This window comes from Dendrobates tinctorius, unplaced genomic scaffold (assembly GCF_039654945.1).
Source record: "Dendrobates tinctorius isolate UK_male_01 unplaced genomic scaffold, ASM3965494v1 ptg000015l, whole genome shotgun sequence".
In the NCBI taxonomy this organism is placed as follows: Eukaryota; Metazoa; Chordata; class Amphibia; order Anura; family Dendrobatidae; genus Dendrobates; species Dendrobates tinctorius.
Window position 1 is genome coordinate 10,576,583 of NW_027361683.1, and position 23,631 is coordinate 10,600,213.

Genomic DNA, 23,631 nt, shown 5'->3' on the forward strand with positions numbered 1-23,631 from the left:
CTTACATCTAGTGAGAGATTTTCTATTCATCTCACTTCCGATATAGACAATCCTGTGAACAAGGAAATAACAGAAAATGAGGGTATTATGGACATACAGGAGGAAGAACTACCAGCTATTTCTACTCCATTACCACCTATCATCACCCATAATAATAGATTTGCGGCTATAGACAACATAGAAAATGTCTCCTCTATGTCTAGTAACAACCCACTAATAGAGAACCAAAATAATAAAGCCGGTTCAAAGGAACAGAGGAAACAACAATTAAAAACAAAACAGAGCCATCTCCCCTTTTTTTCAGGTAGGTCAAAAAAGAAATGTAAAAGGGGCTGTAGAGGCGGGGAATTTACCAAAAAAAAGAACCAGTTACAACCCCCAGCACAGGAAGTCCAAGTAATTTCTTCTGAACAGAAAATATTTAATCTCAGCAATGATCCCCTACAAGATAATGAGCTTTGTCTATTAAATAAAAGTCTGAAATATGCCCCTAATGCAAAATTTGATAAATTTGGAGCATTTGTTGGTATTAAATTATTTATGAGGAAATTAGCCTTGAAGAAACATTACATGAAAAAGAAAATCAACACTATCGTAGATGGCTCTAATAGTATCCTTGATCCATATATGCACACGGATTTAAGGAAAAAATCTAATTTTAATCCACTACAAGAATATTCTGAAGCTTTTGAAGCATTCCAAAATAACGTTATACATGAAATTAGAAAGGTATCTGAGAAGAGATGTAATAAATTTAAACATAATCTCACATATAAGGAAAGAAGAGCCATTAGCCAATTTCAGAAAAATGGAGAGATTACTATACGTCCGGCAGATAAAGGGGGGGGGATTGTTATACTAAACACGTCAGATTATGATAGAGAAGCACTCCGTATTTTGGATGATAAGCAAACTTATAAATTATTAGAACATGACCCTTCTGAGGAGTACTTGGTTGAGATGCGTGATCTGGTGAAGAGGGGCTTTGAAAAGGGCATCTTAAATAAAAAAGAAATGGATTTTATTAACACACCCCACCCCAGAGTGCCTTATTTTTATTATCTACCAAAGGTGCACAAGGATATTAACAACCCACCCGGGAGACCTATCATATCTGCGATTGGAGGCTTAACATCTAATTTATCTAAATTTGTGGATTGTCACCTACAAAGATTGATACCCGAACTCCCGTCATATCTTAAGGACAGCACCCACATTTTAGAGATTTTAAGCAATATAGAATGGCGTGAACACTACATTATGGGCACACTTGATATCACCTCTTTATATACGGTCATCCAACATGGAAAGGGCTGTGAAGCTTTTAAATACTTTCTAATGAAAGATGGCATATTGCCCAGTGATCAGATCGAGTATCTTCTGGAGTGTATCAATTTTATTTTAACTCACAATTTTTTTTGGTATGGGGTGCACTACTACTCCCAGCAGTGGGGTACAGCCATGGGCACCAGGTTCGCTCCTAGCTATGCTAACCTATACATTGGGAAATGGGAACAGGAAACCATTTACCTTGACGGTGAGCTACGGGCAAACGTGGTGCTATGGCATCGGTTTATAGACGATATTTTCTTTATATGGTCTGGTGGTCCTCTTTTGTTGGAACAATTTTTTAACGTATTAAATAAAAATTCTTATTTTTTAAAATTTTATTTGACCACTAGCTCTAAAGAGATTAACTTTTTAGATTTAAACATTTTTGTAGAAAATCATGTTATTGGTACACAACTGTATCATAAGCCTACTGATTCCAACAATTTTATTGCACTAGATAGCTGCCATTTACCTAGCTGGTTGCTCAATGTCCCAAAGAGCCAGTTTATTAGAGCACACCGTAATTGCTCTAGAAGGGATGATTTTAACAAAGAAACAGAAATAATGATAAAAATGTTCTCTAACAAAGGGTATGATCCTACTTCTTTGCAAAGAACAAAAGAACTAGTAGAGAAAATACCAAGGGACCAATTATTGGGACAACGGAAGAGAAGGAATGATAATGCCATCATGGAAGAAATCCCGATTATTACACAATACAATGCTAATAGCATAATCCTTAAAAAAATTGTGAAGAAGCATTGGAACATCTTGAGGAATGATAAAATCATAGGGGAATCTTTACCGATACACCCTAGGTTTATCTTTAGGAAGGCGCAAAATCTGGGCAATATGCTAGCCCCCCCTATCTCTAATCCGCTGAGTAATATTACATCTAACCGAGAAAAATTACCTACTGGATTTTTTCCATGTAAAAAATGTGGCCCTTGTAAAAAACTGGCTATTAATAAACAATTGGTGATTACCAATAAGTTTGCAGAGGTACGAATTAAAGATTTCATTACATGCGATACCACAGGGGTTTTATATGGAATTACTTGCCCATGTGGGAAAGTCTACATTGGGCGCACTATACGTCCGATGCATGTAAGGATAGCTGAACACCTGCGTAATATTGGGAACAAATTTGATGGCCATCCCCTTTCACACCATTTTACTAATTTTCATGGTGGCTCTATTAAAAACATCAAAGTCACCGGTATAAAAATATTTAAGAAAAGTTGGAGGAGAGGTAACTTTATCCAGCAGATGTCAAGGGAAGAAAGCAGATTAATATTTGAAATGAATACATTGGCTCCTAATGGTTTAAACAGTGAAATTGAATTGTTTGCTTTTAATGTATAAACATAGAGGAGGGAACCCGTGGGTATATAAGCGCTTATCTGACTCTAATGGACCATCTCTGAGGAAGGAATCCGACGGTTCCGAAACGTGTAAGACAGCATTGTGGTCTAGTCCGCGCTCAGTAGCCAGTCACGTGGTTTTCCACATGACCGTGACGTCACGCAAGGTCCTGCGGGGATCGCTGCACCTTGCTGGCTCTGAACCTACACGCGTTGTGCTTTTGCCGCCTCTAGCGGCTGCCACGCTTGTAGAGGGACACTTGTCACCGGCCGGGACAGCGTCCGATTACTCACGGTGTATCCGTACTCTGAAAGGACTTGAGAGTCGGCATTTGAATCTAGTCCGGTCCGTCTGAACTCTGGCCTAGGAACGGGGAACTGTGTCCTGTGGATCCGGACTGCGGGCTCCACTGTTTGAACCACCGTTGTTAGGATATTCTGGAGCCAGGACTCTTCCTAACTATCTTTGCATTCCATGTGAATTAAGGTACCGCTCTGTCTACATTGTGTTTTACTCTAGTGCTGTTTTCCAATCAGTGTGGGACGGTATCATTTTGTTTGAAACAAGGGGAGGGTGCATTTATTATATAGACTCAAATTTATATGCCTCTGTCTCCTGCACCCACCCAGCTAGCGCATGTAACTAATATCAGGAAAATAATCACTGCCAATCGCATAGCCATTAAATAAAGGAAATTATAATCCAAAAAATACAAGAAGAAAGTCCATATAGATATTGATAAGGAAAAAGGGGAGTGCTGACTTCAAAGTAAAACATATATAGTTCCATTTATTGAAAAAAATGCATAAGAATACAAAATAGGTGATAAGACACAGAAGGACAAGGCAGGATTCCAAAAAGATAGCCTGAGGGCATGTATAAACAGGGGCTCTACTGAACAAAAACCAAAGCACATGATAAAGTTCACACACCAATAAGTGCATAATAATCAGCCAGGTCAGAATCATAAACAGTAAAATGTATAGCGCAAAAGATTATATCGTCTCCATCATCAGCATAGCTGACCCATAAGTAAACTGCAAGTGCACTGCCTCAGGAGAACCCTTCTCGCCGAGCTGATGTTTTTAATGATACCACTTTTGTGCTGATACGTTCTTTTGATCGCCCGTTATTGCAAAGTCACAGCAATAAAAAAAAAATAGTTCTGGCGTTTTGATATTTTTTACCCTCACGCCATTTAGCGATCAGGTTAATCCTTTTTTTTATTGATAGACCGGGTGATTCTGAACTAATATGTGTTTGTTTGATTTTTTTTCTTGTTTTATTTTGAATGGAACGAAAGGGGAGTGATTTTAACTTTTATATTTTTTTATGTTTTTCATATTTTAAAAAACATTTTTTTAACTTTTGGCATCCTGCAATAGCCTCCATGGGAGGCTAGAAGCTTCCATAGCTTGATCGGCTCTGCTACATAAGGGCGATGCTCAGATCGCCTATACAGTATGAAGCAAAAATACAGCATTCCTATGAGCACCGACCATCAGGTGGCGTGCACAGCAATCAGGCATCAACAACCATAGTGGTCTATAGGAGACCTCTGGTTGTTATGCCAATGCATCGCTGACCCCCGATAATGTGACAGGGGTCAGCGATGCACGCATTTCCGGCCACGGTTAAATACCGCTGTCAGCATTTGACAGCGGTGTTTAACTAGTAGGCGCAGGTGGATCGCGATTCCATCTGCTCCTATTGCGGGCACATGTCAGCTGTTCAAAACAGCTGACATGTCCCGGCTTTGATGCGGGCTCACCGCCCTCATCAAAGTGGGGAAGACGTCCAATGACGGACTGTGTCCGTCATTGGACGTTAATGGGTTAAATAAAATAACATTACATGGTCCCTGAAAAAGGGCAGTAACAGAGGGTGTAAAAATTGTGGCAGAGAAACAGCAGACGACCTGATTGATATTCACAGTATAACAGTGGATACAAAAGGTAATAATATGATCAAGTTAAAAATGTAAATAGATATACTGTATATCCAAGTCAGACCATGTGTAAATCATACTTAAGGTACTGTCACACTAAGCGATATTGCTAGCAATATCGCTATAACTTGTGACGTTATAGCAATATTGCTAGCGATACCGCTGTGTGGGATACTTACCTACAACCCGCTCCCCCGCTGGTTATCGCTGATCGTGCGAGAATGTCCAGGACTGTTTCTGCTTCCTGCTGTGACGACGAGCGACGCGTGGAGCCAGGCGGGAGGATGTCAGGATCGCCTGTTGTGACATGTAAGTAGCGACCCCCGACCCCTGCGATGTCGCTGGTGAGATCTGCCTATGTGGCAGCTCACTAGCGGCCACTTAGCGATGTACCAGCGATCCTGACCGCGTCATATCGCTGGTCGGGATCGCTGGTACAACGCTAAATGTGACAGTACCTTTACAGATTCCTTTAAATTATCTTTGTTAATCACTCAGACCTGGTGACATACAAGATAATATGTCAAATAAGATCAAGTGGGAAATATAAAAAAGGCACCCAACCATAATGGTGGGGGTCAAATGACCAGGGTAAGTAAGGTAACCCACATAAGAAAATAGACAAACAATAAGGACCAACTGCAAGACAAATAGCAACAGAACATAAGAAAAACTGTCATAAAGCCAATTAAATAAGTGAAATCATGATCTTTATTAATTAATCAAAACATGTGAAAAGCAGGACAAGGATAAAATGGGGCTGAAGAGTAGGGTATAAATCATTGGAAACACCACAGCATCAAAAAAGTGCCCATTGAGCAGGTGGGTCATAGGTACCTACAAATTCTAAATACATGGCTGCAACAGCATATACAATTAATATAAGAGTAACTATCCTGGCAAATACATTAGCTGCAAAAGCACCTGTGACTCACCTTTCCACCCCGACGCACGTTTCGGTCTCGATACCTTCCTCAGGGGGCGTGTTGCATATGGCAAATGAGGGATATAAATACACTGCAACTGGAAATTGAGCGGTGGGAAGAGCGTCATGTTGCCATATCCATCCCTGGCCCGTCGACACGCACATGACGCAGCGCCTGTTAACCGGAAACACGTGGGGCCCATGTGATCTGGAATTGGACACGTCATGAGGACTGTCGAAAGCAGGGGAAGGCCATTGTGCAGGGTTCCCCAACTCCAGTCCTCAAGGCCCACCAACAGATCATGTTTTCAGGATTTCCTTTGCATTGCACAGGTGAATCAATAATCACCTGAGCAATACTAAGGAAATCCTGAAAACATGATCTGTTGGTGGGCCTTGAGGACTGGAGTTGGTGAACCCTGCCATAGCGTATGCACCCCACGGCTGAATAGTACTGAATGGCCATAGACTCTCCTGCCAGTAAGAAGGGCAAATTAGGACATAGATACATACTGTATATGGAAACAGACAATCATGAAAAGGATATATATGTACTGCAATACAACATACAGCAGCACAATATCCTTGCCGGACAACAGTGAAAAATCAATATCCATACACAGATTCTAGATATTAAATGGCATAATATGAATCTGTAAATATAGACACGACAATAGTAAGCAATGCATACAAAAGATGAATAACAGCAGCCAAAAAACATACACTACCGTTCCAAAGTTTGGGGTCACCCAGACAATTTTGTGTTTTCCATGAAAACTCATACTTTTATTAATCAAATGAGTTTCCAAATGAATTTAAAATCCAGTCCAGACTTTGACAAGGTTAAAAAAAAAAAGATTTTTATTTGAAATATTAATTTTCTCCTTCAAACTTTGCTTTCGCCAAAGAATGTTCCCTTTGCAGCAATTACAGCATTGCAGACCTTTGGCATTCTAGCAGCTAATTTGCTGAGGCAATCTGAAGAAATTTCATCCCATGCTTCCATAAGCCCCTCCCACAAGTTGGTTTGGCTTGATGGGCACTTTTTGCGCACCATACGATCAAGCTGCTCCCACAACAGCTCGATGGGGTTGAGATCTGGTGACTGCGCTGGACACTCCATTACAGATAGAATACCAGCTGTCTGCTTCTTCCCTAAATAGTTCTTGCATAATTTGGAGGTGTGATTTGGATCATTGTCCTGTTGTAGGATGAAATTGGCTCCAGTCAAGCGCTGTCCACAGGGTATGGCATTGCAAAATGGAGTGATAGCTTCCAAAATCCCTTTTACCTTGTATAAATTTCCCACTTTACCAGCACCAATGCAACCCCAGACCATCACATTACCTCCACCATGCTTGACAGATGGTGTCAGGCACTCTTCCAGCATCTTTTCAGTTGTTCTGCGTCTCACAAATGTTGTTCTGTGTGATCCAAACACCTCAAACTTGGATTCATCTGTCCATAACACTTTTTACCAATCTTCCTCTGTCCATTGTCTGTGTTCTTTTGCCCATATTAATCTTTTCCTTTTATTAGCCAGTCTCAGATATGGCTTTTTCTTTGCCACTCTGTCCTGGAGGCCAGCATCCAGGAGTTGCCTCTTCACTGTAGATGTTTACTCTGGCGTTTTGCGGGAACTATTTAATGAAGCTGCCAGTTGAGGACCTGTGAGGCGTCCATTTCTCAAACTACAGACTCTAATGTATTTGCCTTGTTTCTCAGTTGTGCAGCGGGGCCTCCCACTTCTCTTTCTACTCTGGATAGAGCCTGTTTGTGCTCTCCTTTGAAGGGAATAGTACACACCGTTGTAGGAAATCTTCAGTTTCTTGGCAATTTCTCGCATGGAATAGCCTTCATTTCTAAGAACAAGTATAGACTGTCGAGTTTCACATGAAAGTTCTTTTTTTCTGGCCATTTTGAGAGTTTAGTGGAACCAACAAATGTAATGCTCCAGATTCTCAACTAGCTCAAAGGAAGGTCAGGTTTATAGCTTCTCTACTCAGCCAATCTGTTTTCAGCTGTGCTATCATACTTGCACAAGGGTTTTCAAGGGTCTTCTAACCATCCATTAGCCTTCTTACACAGTTAGCAAACACAAAGTACCATAAGAACACTGGAGTGATGATTGTTGGAAATGGGCCTCTATACACATATGAAGATACTGCATTACAAACCAGATGTTTGCAGCTAGAATAGTCATTTACCACATTAACAATGTATAGAGTGTATTTTTGAATCATTTAATGTTAGCTTCATTGGAAAAAACTGCTTTTCTTTAAAAAATAAGGAAATTTCTAAGTGACCCTAAACTTTTGAATGGTAGTGTAATACCACATACAATACATGTCATTATGAATTTGACATGATATTACAACGGTATAATCAAATAGATACCAGACCATATATGGGAAATCATAAATAATTGTCAAATATAATTACAGATATAAAAATAACGGTATAACACTAAATTGGATCCCATATCATAATCACAAGTAATACGAACACCAGGTCAGGTATATATTATAATAGCAATGGAACAAATATATACGATAAGTGACAGCATACCAACATACCAAAATATCCAAAAAGCATAAATCATATGCACACTGCATCCATAAATATGATGTAATGAAAACATCATAATCATAAAAAAGGAAGCAGCATAAATGATTATGGATTCCAAATAGTAAGACAATAATAAGATTTAGAATCCGATAAAAGAGAGCACATAGATATGCGGGCACCATCATATAACATAAGCTATAAAGAACAAAAATAATAAATCCAAAAACAGCCCACTAGTACATGGTACTGAAATATACAAGACAGCACAGGGTATACATAAAAATATCCAAAATAATGTGCAGAAATATAAAATACGGGAACGTATATTCCATGTCCACTGTACACTCACTGGCCACTTTATTAGGTACACCTGTCCAACTGTGTGTTAAGACTTAATTTCTAATCAGCCAATCACATGGCGGCAACTCAGTGCATTTAGGCATGTAGACATGGTCAAGACAATCTCCTGCAGTTCAAACCGAGCATCAGTATGGGGAAGAAAGGTGATTTGAGTGCCTTTGAACGTGGCATGATTGTTGGTGCCAGAAGGGCTGGTCTGAGAATTTCAGAAACTGCTGATCTACTGGGATTTTCACGCACAACCATCTCTAGGGTTTACAGAGAATGGTCCGAAAAAGAAAAAAAATCCAGTGAGCGGCAGTTCTGTGGCCGGAAATGCCATGTTGATGCCAGAGGTCAGAGGAGAATGGGCAGACTGGTTCGAGCTGATAGAAAGGCAACAGTGACTCAAATTGCCACCCGTTACAACCAAGGTAGGCAGAAGAGCATCTCTGAATGCACAGTGCGTCGAACTTTGAGGCAGATGGGCTACAGCAGCAGAAGACCACACTGGGTACCACTCCTCTCAGCTAAGAACAGGAAACTGAGGCTACAATTTGCACAAGCTCATCGAAATTGGACAGTAGAAGATTGCAAAAACGTTGCCTGGTCTGATGAGTCTCGATTTCTGCTGCGACATTCGGATGGTAGGGTCAGAATTTGGCGTAAACAACATGAAAGCATGGATCCATCCTGCCTTGTATCAACGGTTCAGGCTGGTGGTGGTGGTGTCATGGTGTGGGGAATTTTTTCTGGGCACTCTTTGGGCCCCTTGGTACCAATTGAGCATCGTTGCAACGCCACAGCCTACCTGAGTATTGTTGCTGACCATGTCCATCCCTTTATGACCACAATGTACCCAACATCTGATGGCTACTTTCAGCAGGATAATGCGCCATGTCATAAAGCTCGAATCATCTCAGATTGGTTTCTTGAACATGACAATGAGTTTACTGTACTCAAATGGCCTCCTCAGTCACCAGATCTCAATCCAATAGAGCATCTTTGGGATGTGGTGGAACGGGAGATTCGCATCAGGGATGTGCAGCCGACAAATCTGCGCCAACTGTGTGATGCCATCATGTCAATATGGTCCAAAATCTCTGAGGAATGCTTCCAGCACCTTGTTGAATCTCTGCCACGAAGAATTGAGGCAGTTCTGAAGGCAAAAGGGGGTCCAACCCCTTACTAGCATGGTGTACCTAATAAAGTGGCCAGTGAGTGTATGTTGAAACAGTCTGTGGAATCCAAATGAAGTAGAGTCCATCCAGAGACACTAAACCGCTGCCAAAATCAGATTGTGAAGATAAAACAGCCTATGTAAAAATAATGAAAAATTAAAACCAACTAAAAACAATAGACGCGGAAATGTACCAAAATGTAATGGCCAAGTGACTGGAGAAATGGTACAAAACTAAGGTTCTCATTTAAACCAAGGGGTTGGATTGTGTCTAGGGTCCGGATCCATCGCGTTTCCATCTGGCCCAGGAGTATAGATAAACTACCACTCTCAATAGGGTTCCGTCACACTGGTGACAGGCTGGTGACATACAGTAGTGTTGGCTTTGAAGAATACATATATGACTTTATATAAAATGTATGTAAAGTATTATGTAAAGATGTATACAGAATAAGACTAAAAAATCAGACACATTCTTCAGACAAGCATAAAATTGTACCTGGCTGTATACTGTATTCTATTTGTTCATAAAACGTCACCTTCTCAAGGAGACACAGGGATTAATAGATAATGCTATAAAAAGAAGTTGTGAATTTGACATTTTGTCCACTATAATTTTTAGCTTCCCAGTAACAATCTTTTTTTTGTAAGCCACTTCCTAAATGAATAATATTTTAGCTGTTTTTTGCCTTTATGTTTTAAGCCATGACTTGCCAAAGAAATTAATACATTTTATTTTTTTTTCTATTAGACAACAAAAAGGAAGCATGTTTGAAAGACTGGTACTGAAAACAATGATGTAGATAGGTAAGACAACATTTTGCTCACCACATTTTTCAATCGAGTGAAGTTGAAGCACTGTTTAAATATAATTACTGACCAATTACTTAAAGGGAATGTGCTATCAGAAAATAATCTATAGTTTAAATGAGTGTTTTTGTGTTAAATGAATTTATTATTAAAATACTGAAAATATATATATTTTTTACATGTCACAATCTGAATTATAAATAAAAATAAAAATCATGCAATTTTCAGACAGGCCATTGAGGATTTTTTAGACTTTAACTTCCTATTTTTTTTTGGAAATAACACATGTGCATTAGGAACCATGTTAGGATTCTGACCCTATTTGTTTTATATAAGTGTCAAATCGGTCTTTGAAAAGGTCACTGTGAAGGGTGGGGGAACAAGGTCAGCTGTGACATCGCTTTTTGTGATTGGAGGATCTCATGATGAAGAGGTTTAACCTGCTTTTTAATCCTGCCTTTAATAATATAGAGGTTTGCAGTAAACTCTTCTTGAGGAAACAGTAAGTTTGAATCTAACAATTCAGAAGATTGTTAGTTCTGACCGAAGCACTAGCGCGGTGCTGGTCTGGACTATGTCCTCTCCCATGCTGCTAGCAGAGGCAGCTTTCTTTGCTTTTTTTGATAAGTGAATTAAGGCAAGATCCAACAATTGGCACCTGCTTCTAGACTAGATAACTGACCATTCTGAGGATGCAGGGTGGCCAGTAACCTAGAACAGAGAGGATAATTTGAAGAGTTGCTTGTTTTTACAAGCACTTTGCAACTTTTGCCATCTAAGAATTGAGACCACCTTTAACTGCTTCAGCACTTTTTCACTCCTTTACCACCCAAGCCTGTTTTCACCTTCATGACCAGGCCAAAAGTAACAATTTTGAACAGTGGTAATAACTCTGAAACGCTTCAACAGATCATACTGATTTTGAGAATGTTTTTTTTCATGACATATTGTACTACATGATTGTGGTAAAGTTTGATCGATATGACTTGTATTTATTTGTGAAAAAAATCAGAAATTTGGAGAAAATTTGAAAAATTTTGAAATTTTCAAACTTGTAATATTTAATTTATACTTTTAAACCAGAGAGTTACATAAAAAATAGTTAAAAAATACAATTTCCTGCATGTCTACTTTACATAAGCACAATTTTTGAAAACTGTTTTTTTTTTTCGCTTAGGAAGTTAGAAGTGTTTAAAGTTGATCAGCGATTTCTAATTTTTCCAACAAAATTTACAAAACCATTTATTTAGGGACTACATCACATTTGAAGTGACTTTGAGGAGCCTATATGACATAAAATAGCCCAAAGTGACTATTCTAAATACTGCACAGAGAACAGGTTGTATTTTGTGGGTTTCAGGAGCAAAAATAATTTTTCCACTTCCAGAGCAAAACACTAAGGGTCCCGTTTCACATAGCAATGCACCAGCGATCCCGACAATGATACGACCTGGTAGGGATTGCTTGTGCATCGCTACATGGCCGCTAGTAAGCTGCCAAACAGGCAGATTTCTTCAACGATGCACCAGCAATCCCGACAATGACAGGACCTGGTAAGGATCGCTGGTGTGTTGTCACACAGCAGCTATTCTGAATGATTCCTGTCTGCGTCCCTGAGTTCTGCGTCGCCAACGAGGTCGCTCGTCGGCGTCAAACACAGCGATGCATGCTGGCCAGCGGGACACCGATGATGAAAAAATAGCCCAGGACATTCGAGCACGATCAGGGATATCCAGCGGGGGGGGGCGGTCGCCGCTATGTGTCACATGTAGCGAGATCGCTGGCGAGATCGCTGTTGCGTCACAAAATCGCTAACGATCTCGCTATGTGAGACGGGGCCTTAACAATGCAGTGACATTACAAGAATCTGCATAACTAATCACATGCTAAATAGTTGAAAGTCAAATTTATGTATGAGATAGCCAAGATGATTGTCTATAAAATGATGGTAGTCTCAAGTTTATAGCAGAAGTGGATAATGAGATATGGAGCCTGAAAGTCAAAAGTTCAAAACATTGTTACCTGTTTTGTCTTCACTATACCCTATATGTGGCTGTACAGTACTACTTAGCCACACGGCGAGACTCAGGTGGGACAGAGGATAATTTTCCTCCCTTCCTAGAATAGTTTGCAGACTCCATATAAAGCGCCCCTATGTGCTATAAGAGCAGTACTCACCCTCAAGTGACCCCATTTTGAAAAACCCTTTGGGAATTTATCTACAGGGGTAGTGATGAGTTTTACTGCATGGGTGTACTACTGTACTACTGCCATTTTAGTACCTATACAAAGTAGTGCCCAGTACATTGTAGTGCCCAGTATGATATTCCCAGCTTGTGCTTCTGGGGACATGCAACTTTAAATTAGGTGAGCTTCAATTGCTACAGAAATGCCAAATATGTGGACGCTAAGTGTGATTTAAGCTCAGAATGGAGGGGGCATTTTGATTTGGGAGCACATAATTTGCTGAATTTCTTTTGAGGGGCAAGGAGCCATTTAGCTCTTCAAGAGCCTTTGTACTACCAGTAACATGAAAGCACTCTATATTTCTATTAACAGATGACCGATATGATTGGGGACTTGTTTTTTCTTTTTTATTGATTTGAAGCTTTTGTTGGGGACATTTTACATAACGTTTTAGATCACATTTATCCGGCTCTCTACGCTGAGCACTTGCATCAAGGTTTCCATCTAAATCTCTGAGCAATTTGATTCAGATGAATTCCTTGAGGGATCCATTTACTATATTGAGGCAACAGAGTTACTTTTGACGCCGTCTGGCCTCTGTTTAGTGGTATCCTTCTTTTGAAAAGTGGTGGACAGGGCTTTTTGCATGCCTAAAAGACGGACACCATATGCCATAGGTCATATTGTGTCCAAAGTTCCTCCATCAACCCCACTATAGGGATTCCTTCTGTCTCTAGTTCCATCTGTATCATGTATTTCAGAGGATAAATGTGTGCCGAGCCCTAATTTGAGCTTTGGGAGGCAAAATGAACAAATCAACAGCAAGTAAAGAATCGGTTTTATTTATTTATCATACAGTTTCTTGTGCCGTATAAATGATTAGATAACTATATTTTTTGGCTCAGTCACACGCTAAAAAAAGAAAAAAACGCTTTATATTGAAAAAACTAGTTTTTACATTGCCATATTTTGAGAGCTATACTTTTTCCATATTTCTGCTGACATAGTCATGTTTGCAGGACAATTTGATGTTTTTATTAGTACCATTTTTGGGCACATGACATTTTTTGATCACCTTTAATTCCAATTTTGTGAGACAAAATGAACAAAAATCAGCAGTTCAGGAATAGATTTTTTGCGTTTTTTTATGCCATTTCATGTGTGGCAAAATTGGTAAGGCAGCTTTGTTCTTTGGGTCAGTACAATTACAGTGAAACCACATTTATATTATTTTGTGTTTTAGAGCTTTTGCGCAATAAAAACTATTTTATAGAAAAGAATATAATTTTTGTTTCGCTTTATTCTGAGAGCTGGGAGTGATATGGCACTGCTCCTGGCAGTGAGATCTTGGTGTCAGCAGTTATATCAGCTGATCATTATGATGTACTGGGTACATCCAAGGTTACTAATTTAAAAAATATGTTTGCTTTTATAGTGGCATGTAAAAGTTTTGACATCCTTGGTCAAAATAAATTTTATTGTGAACAGTTAAGCTAATTGAAGATGAAATGATCTCTAAACAGCCTAAAGTTAAAGATAACACATTTCCTTTGTATTTTAGGCAAAAAAAATTGCGGTATCTTTTTTATTTTAAATATATACAAAAAGAGAAGTAGGACAATGCAAAAGTTTGGGCACGCTTGGAGTTTTGTGTGCTCAGATAACTTTGACCAAGGTTTCAGACCTTTATTTGCTTATTAGGGTTAGGGCTTTTTCACTACCATTGTTAGGAAAGGCCAGGTAATGAAAATTTCCCAGCTGTATAAATATCCGGCCTTCTTTAACCTTATGCCCAAAAACAGCAGCCATGGGTTCTTCTAAGCAGCTGCCTAGCACTCTGAAAATGATGGGGTCCCACAAAGCATGAGAAGGCTATAAGAATATAGCAAAGCATTTTCAACTTGCCTTTTTCTTGGTTCGAAATGTATTTAAGAAATGACAGTTAACAGGAAAAGTAGAAGTCAAGACACGGTTAGGAAGACCAAGCACAATTTCAGTAGCAGCTTCTTGTAGGATTATTGAAGAGACAAATAAGAACTCCCTGCTTGTCTGCAAAAGACCTTCAGAAAGATTTATCAGACTCTGGAGTTGTGGTACATTTTTCTACTGTTCAAAAACACCTGCAAAAATATGCCCTTCATGGAAGAGTTGTCAGAAGAAAACCTCTCCTCCATCCTCATCAAAAAATTCAATGTCAGAAGTATGCAAAACAATTTCTAATCAAGCCAGATGCATTTTGTAAACAAGTCTTGTGGACCAGTGAGGTTAAAATAGAACTCTTTGGTCACATCAAAGGTATGTGTGGAGAAAAGAGGGCACAGAATTTCAGGAAAATAACATCTCACCAACCATTAAGCACAGAGGTGGATCAAACATGATTTGGGGTTGTGTTGTGGCCAATGGCATGAGGAACATTTCACGGGTAGAGAGAAGAATGGATTCAATGAAATTTTAACCAATTATTCATGCAAACTTAACACCACCTTTTAAAGGGAATCTGTCACCCCATTTTTGGCCTATAAGCTGCGGCCACAGCCATCAGGGTCTGAACGTCTATGGAGAAAATCCAAGCTACACGAAGATTTCATCCATTATAAGTTCATGCTTAGAACATACAACACTGCCCTTCACCTCTCCAAACAAACCTATTTCAACACCCTCATCACCTCACTGTCCAATAACCCAGAACGTCTCTTTGACACTTTTCATTCCCTGCTCAACCCAAGAGTGCAGACCCCAACCACAGAGCTTCGAACTGACGATCTGGCCAATTACTTCAAAGAAAAAATTGATGATATCCAACAGGAAATTATCTCCCAATCATCTCATACCATGCACTGTCCTCCCTCCCTCACTGCATCTAGCTCACTCTCTGAGTTTGAACCAGTCACAGAAGAAGTAAGCAGGCTCCTTGCATCTTCTCACCCAACCACTTGCATCAGTGACCCATTTCCGTCACATCTGCTCCAGTCCCTTTCCCCTGCTGTCACCCCTCACCTAACTAAAATATTTAACCTCTCTCTCTCTACTGGTATCTTTCCCTCATTTAAGCATGCCATCATACATCCACTACTTAAAAAACCATCACTCGACCAAAACTGTGCCGCTAACTATAGACCTGTCTCTAATCTTCCCTTCATCTCTCAACTCCTGGAACGCCTGGTCCACTCCCATCTTATCCGCTATCTCTCTGATAACTCTCTTCTCGACCCTCTCCAATCTGGTTTCCGCTCTCTGCACTCTACTGAAACTGCCCTCACTAAAGTCTCTAATGATCTACTAACAGCAAAATCTAACGGTCACTACTCCATGCTAATTCTCTTGGATCTCTCTGCAGCATTCGACACGGTGTATCATCAGCTCCTCCTCACTATTCTCCGCTCCTTCGGCATCAAGGACACCGTTCTCTCCTGGTTTTCCTCCTATCTCTCTGACCGCTCCTTTACTGTATCTTTTGCTGGCTCCTCCTCCTCTCATCTTCCCCTTACTTTTGGGGTTCTTCAAGGATCGGTTCTAGGCCCCCTCCTCTTCTCTTTGTACACTATCCCTATTGGTCAAACAATCAGTAGATTTGGTTTCCAGTACCATCTCTATGCTGATGACACCCAATTATACGCTTCTTCTCCTGACATCACGCCAGCATTTCTAGAAAACACCGGCGATTGTCTAAACGCTGTGTCTAACATCATGTCCTCACTATATCTGTAACCGAACCAGTCAAAGACTGAACTCCTTGTGTTTCCTCCCTCAACTAATGCACCTATACCCGACACTGTCATTTCCGTGTGTGGTTCCACTATTACTCTCCAGCAACATGCCCACTGTCTTGGGGTCATACTTGACTCCGAGCTTTCATTCACCCCCCACATCCAATCACTGGCTCGCACTTGTTATCTGCATCTCAATAAAATTTCTAGAATTCGACCTTTTCTTACCTTTGACTCTGCAAAAATTCTTACTGTTTCTCTTATTCATTCTCGTCTGGACTACTGTAACTCTCTTCTAATCGGTCTCCCTCTTACCAAACTTTCCCCCCCTTCAATCTGTCTCGAATGCTGCAGCCAGGATCATATTCCTCGCCAATCGTTACACCGATCCCTCTACCTTGTGCCAGTCCTTACACTGGCTACCCATCCACTCCAGAATCCAGTACAAACTTATTGCCCTCACCCACAAAGCACTCCATGGCTCAGCACCACCCTACATCTCCTCCCTTGTTTCAGTCTACCACCCTAATCGTGCCCTCCATTCTGCTGATGACCTGAGGTTAGTATCCTCGATAATCAGAACCTCCTACTCCCGTCTCCAAGACTATACACGTGCTGTGCCAATTCTTTGGAATGCACTTCCCAGGTCAACATGAGTAGTCCCCAATCCCTACAATTTTAAGCGTGCCCTGAAAACTCATTTATTCAGACTGGCCTACCGCCTCAACATATTAACCTAACTATCCCTGTGTGGCACAGTCAAAAGTTTTACCATAACCAGGTTCCCTGTATCATGTTTCCACATGCTTTATGCATCTATTAGCCCTCTGTGTCCGTACTGTTACACACTTAACATTATGGCTGGTCCAAACAATCAGGGCAACTGTTACCACCCACCTTTTATTATCAGGGGCTTATCTACAGCATTCTGTAATGCTGTAGATAAGCCCTCGGTGTAACCTGAAAGATAAGAAAAAAGATTTAGATTATACTTACCCTGGTGTTCAGTCCGGTCCGATGGGTGTCGCCGTCAGGTCCGGCGCCTCCCATCTTAATACGATGATGTCCTCCTCCTTGCTTCTCCCTTGGCTCATGCACAGGCGTACTTTTTCTGCCCTGTTGAGGGCAGAGTAAAGTGCTGCAGTGCACAGGTGCAGGACCTCTCTGACCTTTCCCGGTGCATGCGCACTGCAGCACTTTACTCTGCCCTCAACAGGGCAGATAAAGTATGCCTGTGCAGGAGCCGAGGGAGAAGCAAGGAGGAGGACATCATTGTATGAAGATGGTAGGCACTGGACCGCGGCACCCACCGCTCCCGACTCCACCCACCGGTGAGTATAATCTAACGTGTTTTTCTTATCTTTCAAGTTTCATCGGGGGCTTATCTACATTATTACAGAATGATGTAGATGAGTCCCTGATAGCTGTGGCCGCATCTTATAGGCCAATTATGGGGTGACAGATTCCCTTTAAAAAACTGGAATTGAACAGGGGATTGATTCTTCAAATGGATAATGATCCTAAACAAGTCAAAATAGACCTCCTCAAAAGGTGCAAGTTAAAAGTTAAAAAATGGCCCTCACAGTCCCCTGATAAGAACATCATTGAAAATCTGTGGCTAGTCCTCAAAACAGCACTGCATATAAAACCACCCAGGAATCTCACAGAACTGCAATAATTTTCTATGAAGAATGGATGAAAGTCCCTCAAACAAGAATATACATAAACATATTTTTTTGCCTGAAATAGAAACTAGATGTGTCAATGTGTCATCTTCAACTTTTGTTCTTTTAGAAATCATTTAATCTTCAACTTGCAATAACATTAATTTTGAGCAGGGGTGCAAAAACTTTTACATGCCAGTGTATATAATACAGAAATGTTGTAAGTTTATGTGGGACTATTTCCGTGCAGACTACACTTGTTTTGATTAAAATATATATAGATCTTAAAATTAGAAATGAGTGGATCACTTCACACAATCTCCAGTTCACGGTCCAGATCGTCCAGCTCTGCTGTGAACAGGAGCTGGGAAGCCGGAGGTTAAGGATATTTGCTCAGCCCCTGATCAAGGCCAGAGAGCAATGACCTGGACTGCATTGCGCATAGTGATCCGCTCATCTTCACTCAATATATAAGGTATATTCTGATATGGAAAACTCACAACAGAATAATATAGACTGTCCTAATGCACAGTATCGATTGGGGAGCCGCACATGCGTGACAAGCGGCTCCTCGTGTTTGCTTCATGACAAGCGGTTCCAGCAGCACACACTTAATGAATGTAGGAACCATGCGCACAACTTCAGTGTGCATGTGATCAAAACTACACAAGCAAGGCTCCATGATACACACTGCTCAAGAGCAGAATTTTTTAAAACGAATTTGAGTGATGTCGGCACATCCCTGGGGACATAAATCAAATTGCGTGGTGTCAACAACCGTGACAGAATGTAATGAAGCTCACCACTATGACTAGATAAGCAATCTAACTACAGTGGGGAAAAAACGTGTTTAGTTAGCCACCACTTTCGCAAGTTCTCCCAATTAAAAAGATGAGAGAGACCTGTAATTGATGTTATGCGTAGACCACAACTATGAGAGTCAAAATGAGAAAACAAATCCAGAAAATTACTTTGTCTGATTTGACAAGATTTATTGTTCAAATTATGGTGGAAAATAAGTATTTGGTCATTAACAAAAGTTCATCTCAATATTTTGTTATATATCCTTTGCTGGCAATGACAGAGGTCAAACATTTTCTTTAAGTCTTCACAAGGTTGGCACACACTGTTGGTGGTATGTTGGCCCATTAGTCCAGGAAGATCTCCTCTAGAGAAGTGGTGTTGTGGTCCTGTCGCTGGGTAACACAGACTTTAAAATTACTCTAAAGATTTTCTATGGGGTTTAGATCTGGAGACTGGCAAGGCCACGCCAGGATTTTCATATGCTTCTTACAAAGCCAGTCCTTTTTTGGCCTCACAGTGTGCTTGGGATACCTGTTTTTTTTTCTTTTTTTTCTTCTAAATAGTGCTGTAAATAACTAGAGTGACAGACAGGAAAAAATGGAATACCGGCCTAAAATGGCCAAACTTGGACAACACAGATATATGAGGCCTGGCACAGAGATACCACACTGCCAAATATGTGGCCTGTTTTTTTAAAAAAAAATGCAAAATAGTGCTGTATATAACTAGAGTGGCAGGCAGAAAAAAAAATAGAATGCCGGCCTAAAATGCCCAAACTTAGTACACGCAGATACTGTATATGAGGCCTAGCACAGAGATACCACACTGCTAAATATGTGGCCTGTATTTTTTTATGCAAAATAGTGCTGTATATAACTAAAGTGACAGACAGCAAAAGAAATGGAATTTAGACCTAAAAGGCTCCAAATTTTTAGCACACGAATGTATGAGGCGTGTCACAGATAAGATATACCACACTGTAAAATATGTGGTCTGCATGTATTTATTTTTTGGGGGTTCAGAAAAATGGTGTCAAGAAATTGTGTAAGACACTCAAAAAAAAATCTACTCTACCATACCAAAGTACGTAAAAATGAAAGATTTCTCTGTGCACTCAAAAGTGGTTTTTGGGAACCCTTTAAAATTGCTGCATTTTCATGCTGTGCTAGGAAAAGGATCTGGCTGTATTGGGCAGTGTCAAAAAGCAAATGGAGAGATAAAAAAGGGGCTCTGCAATGCTTAGCAATAAAATAATTTCTATTAACCTGGCAAAAAAATCTCCTAACCAATTATACCTGGGGCTAGGTATATGCGGTCAATATATGCTATAGGTAGCAGCAGCAACAGACAATAATGGAATGGACCCTCCTGATGTATGCAATATCTATATACACATACAGTGCCTGCAGGCCTTGCACTGATATGTATAGAGCAACGTACAATCCCCTGTCTACCTAACACTGCAACCTATATAATACGGAATTAACAGTCCTTAGAAGGAATGTTGGTTTAGCTGGATTTGAGCAGTTTAGGATGGTAGACCCCACTCTGAATAATTAATCCCCAAATCTGACCCTATCTCAGCAGCAGCTCTCCCTGCACTATCTAAATCCGGAGCTGAATGTGCCAAGCAGGGCGGCGTCCGGTCTCTTATACCCCTGATGATGCTGTGTGGCCAGCCAATCACTTCAAGACCACAACAAAGATGGCCGTGGCGTTAGAGTGCCTGGTAGACAATCCCTGCATGGTAATTGGGTCTCTAAAGACTGCCAAAAATGCTGGGTGGAGACCCGAATTCCTGCTGATTAATCCCGGATATGCTTGGTGCTTGCCGAGTACACCGAGTACCGTGATACTCGGGTGAGTAACAAGTAGTGGCGAGCACGTTCGCTCATCGCTACTGATTATATCTTTGAATAGAATGTCACACAATTGCACCTTTAAATTTACAAATAAATGTACACATACTGTATAAAGTCAACTAGAAAGTAAGTATACATATATTTATATATGCATACAGAAAGGATGTGTAATATAACTTACCCTATTTATGATGAAAGTACTATTCATCTAATGGTGGCAAGAAGAGAGAGGAAGACTCAAAGCTTTACATACCTTTTATGTTTCTTTGAATTGTCTTTGTTCTAGTCCTCTATATACAGTATTCCACACTAAGAGAGCTTAAAGAAACACTCCTCCCATTAAAATTTTTGTCCTCCTAATATTTTGCAATCATCATATTATGTAGCACTTTGTACTTACAATTGCTCATTTTGCCTTTCCTCCAGATAATTATTCTCTTTTCCATTAGATTTATGACATCACATGATTAAAAACTGACTAGCTGAATCCTTCTAAGCTCTACATAGAAACAGAAAGTCTCTTTTCCTTGCATGACACATGAGTCATCACTGGAAAACTTCCTGGCTGGGAGAAGAAGGGAGCAGAGTATCAGGAGTTGAAGAGAGAAATGATAAATAAATTGTACAGGGAAAATAACCGTAATGTTTCTACAGTGCAATATAACATGATGATTGCAATATATTAACAGGATACAAAGTTTGTCGGTAGTGCTTCTTTATTTAACTCAATACGAAGTTGTTGAGCTGCTTCTCCAACTGGTTTATGCTGATTCTTTAAAACAATAGAAGCAATGAAGAAAGCATTCTGACCAAATGGCCTCTCAGTATATTGACATCCCAATGGCTTAATATCAAATAATGTGGGATATATCGTTAGGCATCTTTGATGTAGCCATAGGACAGAATGTCTTGATGGGAAGTATATTCTTCAGTAATTAGCATATGATTGGCTTCAACAAGTCGCATTTACTTTAGACCAAAAATAAGGAGAGATTTGATAATCTAATGTAGACAAATATTGTATTATATGCAGTTCGAGTAGACACCAGATGCTATAAATAAGCTACCGTACTTGAACACTAGAAATTCAATAAATAAAATAAATAGCATATATCCTATCTATATAACAAAATTTTATTAGAGACACCAATCAAGACAAGAATTAATTTAAAATCACAAAAACACAAGACATGATAAAATACAATAATACACAATTAAAAACAGGGGGAGCAGACCACAACATGCGACATAAACATGAATTGAAGATGTATGGTATATATAGAAAAATTGGAGTATTTGCGACCGAAATATCAAAAATAAATAGTATGCTGTTTTAGTAATAAAGTGCAGTGCATAAAGAGTATATACAGTATAGTGGTAGTCATCCATGTGTTATTGGATGAATTCAAAAGAAAATTCATGTATAGCAGTATATATTATGTGCACAGTCGTAATAAAGTGTCTTAAGGTACTGTCACACTTAGCGATGTACCAGCGATCCCGACCAGCGATATGACGCGGTCAGGATCGCTGGTACATCGCTAAGTGGTCACTAGTGAGCTGCCACACAGGCAGATCTCACAAGCGACATCGCTGGGGACGGGGGACGCTACTTACCTGTCACACTAGGCGATCCTGCGTCCTCCCACCCGCGTCCACGCGTATAAACCAAGCTGAATCGCCATAGGAATAAGGATAAAGTAGATGTACTATCCAGAATTCATGCTGCATGTGCTGCCACTACTAACCCACACTCCAACAAGCGTTTCACATGTTGATTCGTCACTCCCTGGATTGCAGTGGTGGACATTTTTTATTTTGTTTGATGTAACTATGCACAGTTACCAACTCAGTAAGCACATTTTTGACTTGCAAGTAGAATAGCCATGTAAATACATCATAGCCATCTATCAATCCCATAGAGATGACTTTCATTTCACTAATTTTATTTCAGATTTGGAATCTTGCATATTAAAAATATACGTCTTGTACTTATAATTTGAAAAGGGTGTAGCTGTCTTTGAAGTAACATAATTGGAAATTCACTGCTTTCCGCTGGCAGAGATATATCGACAGCCTCCATTGCCCTTATAATCTATTCGAATGCATCCCACTGGAGCACCGAAGATCAGAGCAGCTACAACTCGTTTGTCAAACATTAAGGTTTCATTGAGCCCAATCTCATCCCAACATCTAAAATATACATGACAAGGAAGAACCGAAACTCAACCAATTTCACATGCTTCTCATTTTAATTGAGCTTTTGCTTTTAAGATAAAAAATGTTAGCAACATAAGCCTCTAAAATGTGTTTAAAAGTTCATTTAGTTTATGCTTTTCAATATAGAGGAAAGAGAAATGTTTGCAAATTAAAAAGCTTTTATTGCTATTCATGTGGAGAGATCTGACTGCCTCATTATTGGCTTAAATTATATAAATCTTCTTTGGCTAGATACGCACATGGATGTTTTTGGTGCCTTTTGTTTAGATAAAGTCAGAACTGTACAAAATAGTCAAAAAGCAGTAGTCTTCAATGAGTTTTCACAAGAGCATCAATGGCACATTTGTGTGTCTGTATTAGTTTCATGCCAGCTTTGGACTCTATTCACACTGGTGAGTCTGATGTGCAGTCTGGCATTTCTAGGATTTTTTTCAACAATGGTGTCCTCCTTGGTCATCTCCCATGAAGTCCACTTTGGCTCATACAAAGATGGATGATGCGATCTGACACTGATGTCCCTTGAGCTTGAAGTTCACCTTTAATTTGTTTAGAAATTTTCTGGGCTCTTTTTTGTTACCATTTTTATTATCCATCTCTTTGATTTTCATCAATTTTCCTCCTGGGGCCACATTTGGTGAGGTTGTCTATAGTCCCATGGAGCTTAAATTTCTGAATAATACGTGCAACTATAGTCACAGGAACATTAAGCTGCTTGGAGAT